This window comes from Chlorocebus sabaeus, chromosome 23 (genome assembly GCF_047675955.1).
Source record: "Chlorocebus sabaeus isolate Y175 chromosome 23, mChlSab1.0.hap1, whole genome shotgun sequence".
Taxonomy (NCBI): domain Eukaryota; kingdom Metazoa; phylum Chordata; class Mammalia; order Primates; family Cercopithecidae; genus Chlorocebus; species Chlorocebus sabaeus.
In genome coordinates this window covers 42,051,259-42,059,158 of record NC_132926.1, presented here as the reverse complement: position 1 = coordinate 42,059,158, position 7,900 = coordinate 42,051,259, and the positions used below count along the sequence as shown (strand labels likewise).

At 33.5% G+C, this 7,900-nt stretch overlaps 1 protein-coding gene across 5 annotated transcripts in view; it reads left to right on the top strand.

Moving 5' to 3' along the window:
- PURA (purine rich element binding protein A) overlaps positions 1–1,393 on the top strand; it is an 11,564-nt gene extending 10,171 nt beyond the window's left edge. For all 5 annotated transcript variants that reach the window (XM_008014658.3, XM_073010638.1, XM_073010639.1 and 2 more), the window contains one exon: positions 1–1,393. This exon is cut by the window's left edge and continues 3,993 nt beyond it. The gene's annotated coding sequence lies outside the window, so the exon portion shown is untranslated.
- The last annotated feature ends 6,507 nt before the right edge of the window (positions 1,394–7,900 follow it).

Sequence of the window (7,900 nt, the reverse complement as noted above, 5' to 3'; positions counted from 1 at the left end):
GTTCTATATATCAGTGTTTTATGTTAGAATTTTTCCTTGTTTTTATTTTACTAGTTGGTAAACCCTGTTTGTGCTGAAACAAATAAGGAAATGGTATATTTGACCATATGTGTTATTCATAGAAGACAGTATGATCAAATGTGCCAAAAACAAGCAAACAAAACTTAATTCCTGAGAAGTATGCCTTATTTTTATTGATCTGCTTTGTCTTACAATTAAGGTCCAAGAGCTTGGTTAAACTGTATTATTTGCCTAAGTATAAAAGAAAACTTGAACTGCATTGCAATATTGACGTTCTTTAAAATGAGAGACACTGTCAAGTAATTTAATCCAGAGATCAGCCACCAGATTTGAAATGCTCATGTATGTGTGTGTGTTTGAAGTTGTTTTTTTTCTTTTAAATCACCAATTTTTTTAAGCTACTTTTTATTTGTGCCTCCTATTTATCATGCTGATGTTAGAAGCAGCAGTCATCCAGCCACAGAGGGAGCTAAAGTTAACTAACCAGAACTGTAGAAATCATTATACATGCCTTTGACAACAAAGGAAGTTCATAAGAAAAGCCATGTCGGCTTTTCCTCCAGTAGATACAGATTGGAGGTAGATGAATATTTGCCAAATGGAAAAAAAGACAATGCTAGTCAGGAAAGACAAACTGTTTTCCAGCTTCTCAAAAAGCCATGGAGAGTAGAAACCAAAACCAACAGGGAAATAAAAAACCTTGAAAGTCTCACTTTCTAGTTGTCCCATGCAGGGGTTGAAATTTGATTCAAAGCGGAAAGTATATTATGTTTTTTTAGACCTTCACATCTAGAGATGGATAACTTCCAATATGATTTTTCAGGTAATAGAGAAAGCTGCTAGTAATTTTAACCCCTGCCTAAAGGAGACGGATAATTTCATTTGGGAGCAAATACTTATTGCCTTGAAAAGTAGCACTGTAATAGCCTATGATAATTAGTTGTAGAATAACCTTTATCCCTTTCAAACTATGCAAATTATTAAATAAGTGTAAATTAGGATTCAATTAAAGATAGTTGGTTATATTGCAATCAGATGGCATTCACAAACTTAACTGGAGCATATACAAATAAAATCTATAAGTCTAAGTTTTGTATGCTGACAGAAAGATATAATTTAGCTACCTATTCTAAAAATGGTGAATATTATTAATATTGTATAATAGAACTGGGAAGACTGCCTCCTTTTTTGAAGAGAGATTAAGGATTTTTATAATTGTTTTTCATCAAATTTTAATATTTTTGTCAAATTTTTAGGTATTTAATTTGTAAAACAGTTTGCTTTGTACTGGCATACAGAAAATAGGGTATTGATTTTAAACTTTTTGAAGCCAAGTGATCAAGTACATTTGTAATAAAAGTCAATGGATCTATATCAGTTGTACTCACTGTTTTCATTTCTTATTAATATAGGGATGCTGTACTTTTTCTTCAGGAAAACTGAATTAAATTTGGGTGGAAGGGAGGGGAAAAGATAAATCCGTTGATAATGAGAATCTGGGTGGGTGTCATGACCCAAGCACTTTATATCATTTTTTAAGTCAGTTAAGATTTGATGTATTTTAAAAGATACTGTGTCAACTTTTTTCTTCCTATTTTGTTATGTAACTTGATGTTTGGGGGGATTATCTCATTCATTTTTGTTTGTGTGCTTTTAACATTTTGTGTTTTGGCCCTGTTGAAACTTTCTAAACACATTTTTCTTTTATGACATTTTGGGTTATCTGCTATCCCTGTGACCCTACCGTACGGGCATGATTATTTTTATCTTCCACACATGGTTCACCTTCTTGTCTACAATATTCCCATTCATTTTTTCAGGTTATACATACACACACATTTCCAAATAATTTTAGAATGGGGCTATCTGAAATTGATGCTCTAGTAGCTTTCATAGCTCCACAATTCATTTTATTTTACATGTGAACATAATTTTAAGATTTTCTTCACCATAAAAAGTGAGATACCAAGTCTGATGACTTTTTCCCCTTTTTAAAATCTTTTGAGTATCAGAATGAGATCTTGCCGTCTACGTAAAAGGATGCTAAAACAAGAGTATAGCAACTTAAGTTTGGAATAGTTGGTGATAACTCTGAGTATAACGTTTATAGTTTATTATCCCTAAATTTGAATATCTTCATAATTTGGAGAGATACATATACACACACACATATATATGTATATATGCATTGTGTGTGTGCATATGTATATAGATACACACATCTCCTTGAGAGTGAAATAAGTAGGAGAGAGAATTTATTGGAATTGCTTACGTAAATAAATTCACCAAAGTTATTTGTGTAGATTTGTTAAAGGGTATCAATTTTTAAATCACAGTATTTCTGTTTTCTTCATTGCATATTAACCAAGTTTTGGCCATTCGTAAGTATGCTATAAAACTAAAGTGATCACTGCTATTCACGAATTAATTATTTTAAAGTCGTCTTTGCAGAATTAGTGATATATTTTTTAAGAAAAGCTGATTTTAATGTTTAAGAATTTAATTGATCCTAAAACAAAACCTAAATTTAAGGCATAGGCCATTTGACACGTTCTTTTTGAACAGAAATTTGATTATTACAGGCTAAGTGAAAATAAGCCAGAATTAGCATGAGTCAGGTAGAATTTCATGATACAAGAACAACCAGATGAAAAAAGAAATAATGATTGGTTCCAAGCCAGTGAATCTGCTAAGCTAACTACCAAGTTTTGATGTTGAATGGTCCAGGCAATTTATGTCTTTAGGAAAGCTTGAGTGTGGCAAAGGTCACTTGTTAACATTTTTCTTAACAAGAATGTCATAACTACTCATTCATTTTTATTTTGTCCCCATGTTTGGTATTTGTTTTGTTTTGTATTTTTCCTTCTGATGTCCTTTGCTTTTGTGGAAAATTGTCCTGTTGATAGGCAGAAACATGGTGGTGATCCTCTATGTAAAATAAAGTTGCTTCTTACACATCAGAAGTATTTCACTCATTTTGGAATCACAAGATTTTCATGTTTTCATAAATACACAGATTGTTTTGATAATTATTAGCAATTAGCTTATTTTGTAACATTAGATGGAAAAAATTTTTTGGCTAAAGAGTTTAACTTTCTTGATTTTGGTTCCACTTTAATAATTCAAGAGGCCTCCAAGTTCAAGGACCAAGTCCTTATATTCTAGAATTGTGAAAAGCATGGAAATACTCTCATTAGTGTGTGTTTTGGTCTAAGGTAGATTAACATAGAAGGATCCTAGGAGGAGTTAAGAAAATATGTCCTTATCGTGAAGTGGCAGTTAAAGTTATGGGACAGGTGAATTACCTATTCATCTTGACTAGCTCAAACAATGGTGGCCATCAGCTAATGACTTATCAGACACATGTTGAGTTTGGGTCAAACTCCCATTCAGCTGGAGCGGATTGGCAATTTTCAGTGCAGGTAGTTGGTGGCACTTGACCTACCTCCTTACCATGTACATCTGGCATCTTCTCCTATCCTTTTTCTTTGTTTCTCTCTCCTTTTTTATTCTTGCTGTAGGCCTGCCAGTGGCACTCAAGCTTACTTCTTCAGAGAGAAGTAAAGAAATTTCTGACTCCTGCCTTAGAACTTAGCTAACTGATGATCCAGAACAATTTCAGTATTATGAGGTAACTGGGCAGTTTTTTTCCGATTGCTATTTTCCCCATGGTCTTAAGCTGGCAGTTTGAAGGTATCTAAATTAATGTTAAGAAACTTGTGAACTGAAGAGAGTAAGAAGTATGTGTATTTTAGGTAAGTTACTGGGAACTGAGACTTACTGGTTTGGAAATTGGAGGGTAGGACGAGGAGAGCTGTTTAATGTGTTTGTGGATGGGGGTTTGAGAGGTATATAGGGAATGGTTTGGAAGTAAAGTGGGAGGAATTTTTGCTAGAGGTAGGAAAAGGTACTATGATGGAATCTGATTGAGAGTTATTTGCTAAGGAAATGAAGTCGATCTTCACTAAGGAAGTTTCAGTAAAGCCAGAGAAAATGGATCCCTCATTGATTATGAGAAAATTGTTAGTTACTATAGCTAGGGTTATGATGATGATGCATTATACAAGTCTGTTTTCATGTATAGGATGTCTGCTTTTCTGGGACAAATTAAGTAGCACAATTGTGGAATGACAGCTTTTCTGGTCAAGGCAAGTGAGTGCTGGGGAGTTATTATTTTGAGGAAAAGAAAAGAACATTTCAAGCTTTTCACAGTTACTCTTTTTAAACTATCAGAAATATTTATCACACATACTATCTGTTTTCTTGGGCTCTTGTTACAGTATAGTTTACCTTTACTTTTCAAATGGTCCTTAGATCAAATTATTTGATTTTGTACTCCGCAAAGACACCTATTATTCCTTGCTTTTATAGAACTTTGAGACTTTGGCCCACACAAATTTCTTAGAAGAAGACAACCAGGTAAAAACACTAACTTACAATTTTAGATATCTTTTTTATTTCTTTCACATTTGCAACCATAGCAACCATTTAACCTTGTGGACCTTATGAGGCCCTCAATAACACTCTATTTCTAAAATTAGACAACATACCCCCCAAACTCATGTTTCTGTTTCCCCACTTTCTCTCTTACTTTAAAATTGTATTTTCCCAAGAGTTCAGTGGTGGCAAATGTTAATTAAATAAGTTAGTACATTTTGGAGGTTCTTATGTCCTTTGTAGGGAAGCTGATAGTGTTTAGATTTCTTTTCCCATTATTCCAGTAGTGTTTTAAATTATTTAAGATAAAGAATTACTATAATGTTTGTTTTTAAGTTATATAATTCAAGTACGTTTGGATTAACTCTTTGTTGTCGAATTTAGTACGGATTTTTTCCTGGTGATTTGGACAGATTACTTTGAAGTTTCATTTTACTCACATCTCTGTATGTTAGTGATAAAAATCTCTTTTAAAAATAGCAAAAAAGTGGTTCTGATTTTGTACTTCGAAGGTAATTTTTCTTTTTTACGAATGTCAAGTTCATTAACAATAGCAAGATTATTTTTACTATAGCTTATTTTGTAGAGTTGGCACTTTAGTATAATTTTCACATTTTATTGTGTCAGATTTTAAATTATAATAGTTATATACTATAACTCATTAAGTCAATGCAGAGCCTTCTTAAATAGCCCCTCCCTTAGAAATTTGTTTAGAAAGAAGAGAATTCCCAAACCTGTGTCAAGAACTAGTGATTTAAATGACTGTGAGACAAGTCTTTGAAAGGCTTCCTTAAGTCTAGTCAGTGGAGATAAATGATAGCCCATTTCCATGCTGCATATAGTTGTTAGGGTTTATAAAGTTGTCAATGTGTAAAAGTGCAAAAGCAGGAAAGACTAAAGTTGCCTGTAAAATTTCTAGTTTTCATTATTTGCACTATTTATCTTTGCACTTGATTTTTTGAAAGTTAAGGCTAGTCACTTTCACTTTTGTTTCTAGTCTTTTCTAATTTCTTGCAGAATTATGTTTTCAATATTCCACCCAAAGCAAAAATTATATGCAATTAAATATACTTTATAAGGCCAAGAAAATATTTCTTAGTGTTAGCTGTATAAAACAAAAATTTGTTTTGATAAAATTTTTAATATGGGCCTTTATTTGCCAATAAAATCCTTTGTAAATGTGAGCTTTATTAAACTGTTTAAACAGACAAAGTTAAAACTTAGGATAGGAAATATATATGTGTGTATATGAAATGATGTCTTTGAGTTTTAACTTCTAGCCTGAGATGGCCTGGATTTGGTGTGTTAGTTTGTTTCACTGAAGTCTAGCTGGGTACATGCTTAAAAAGCTGGAAGTGAAGTGGGTGGCAAGTGGCAGCTCCCTCTTTCATGTAGTTTTCCATAACGTTCATATAGTTTCCTCATGGTCTAAGTGTTATAACTGGTTTTGAAGTGGTTATATTGAATATTCCTTTTTGGAATTCAGGGTTGAATCACTTTGAGGGGGAAGGGAAGCAAGGGCAAGAGACTTTATTTTAACCAGATGCGGTCTTATGATCTCAAAGATGTGCTCTAGAAAGAAAATAACAAAAAGTGTACCTGTGAACGTATTTTTTGTCTTGGTGATATTATGCAACACGGTGTTCAGAATTGCAAAAAAAATTTTTTTAATTGATAGTTTTATCAATGGAACAGAGATACGTGTTTTTGGCTAAAATTATTTTTTGTAAGTTATTTGGTTATTTCATTTTATATTCCCTTTCTCATAGCTTTGTACACACCTCATACTTAAAACCAAGTGAGAGGCCTCTTTTCAGATCTGGTTTATTTTTGGAATGCCTGAGTGTGTTTCCGGATGGGGGGTAGTGGTGGTGTTTTACTTTTTGACATGCTCTTAGCATGTTTTGCTAGTCATTCTGGATCTTATGTTTGCAAATTCTGTTGAACATTCAGTGATGTATTTGAAATGAGAAAGTCCTCTATAACATAGTGTGAATGTTCGTGGCCAATTCAATTGTGGAACCTTATGGCTTTGTTTTTACTTTGGATAGAAGTTTAACTTCCGTCATTCAGATTTTAGGTTTATCTAGTGAAATTGTGCCAGGTAGTTGTCTAAATATGGACCAATTTTGAGAAATGAAGGTTAATAAGTGTATATTTGATTCTAGATAATCCTTTACTCAAAATCATAAGCTAAAGATTCACATCATTAAGAGTTACCTAACTTTTATGTTGTCAAATCTTTAAATGTGGATGATATTCAGCATTCTGTATATGAATTTCCTTTAGGAAAAGAGAAAAATTCAGTCTCCGAACCTTTTCTTGGAGACGAAATTTGCCACATATCAAAAATGAAAAAAATTTAGAAAGTGATTTGATTGTTTTTTAATGGAGTTTAACCAGCTTAATTAATGATTTTTCCCAGTTTGAAGCACTTATTTTCCCAATGTGAATAAAGGGAAAAGATCAGCAATTTGTCCCTGGCCTTTTTCGAGGCCATTTTTAGTTTTCTGCCCCCATTTCCCAGTCCTGGTATAAAATGAATTACGGGTATCCCTCTAAGTCCCTATAACCCTTTTTGGGGGTCACAGATACCTTTGATAATCTGATGAAAGTGTGATGGATCCTCTACCCAGGAAAAAAAAAAAATGCACGTACCTGAATACTTTTGCATACAACCTCAGGGGCATCACACATCTTCTGAAACCCAAGTTAAAGATCTCTGCTCTAAGTAAATTATAGAGAGTTTTAGTACAAATCGTTGATAAAATTAGGAACCAACTATTGGCTTAAAACCTTTCATATTGGAATTATTGTTAGATGGTGGCCCCTACTAGCAAAATGTGACATTGCAACCAGCTTCGTTAGACATTATAACATCCAGAGAGAAGGGAAAAAGAAGCAAAGTTCTGAAAGCTATTTATAAGGAGTCAGGGCATCTCTAGACATGGGAGCCATTCCTGGTTCAAGGCAGGGGTCAGGGTGCCTGACAATTTTTAGCAGGGTAGAGTTTGATAAACCACAATGCTCAGGATGCCAAGGGGTTAGCCATTATCTTAACCCCTTCCTCACCAAAAGATTTTAGTTTTGTCTGTTGGGAAACAAGATGTCACTAGGGAAAAAAAGATTTGCCTTACAACTTTGCTGGAACACATCAGTTTGGTGACGTTGGGACACTAGTGTTATTTTTGAGAAGGCGCATAAAACCAAAGTAAATTATTCTCTATGTAGAACATTTATTTACTAGTAACATTTGTTTGGGTGTATTCGCTTTGACAATTTTTACCAGTAAATATTGGTTTTATTTAAAACTGGGAATCCAGTTGATACATAGGATAGTTGATATATCTGTTCTTTCCCCCATGTAAAGAATAGTTAAAAGATTTATGCATACTTTTTACTTTTCTCTCTTAATGCCAGGGGGTGGGGAGGGTGGGTGGGG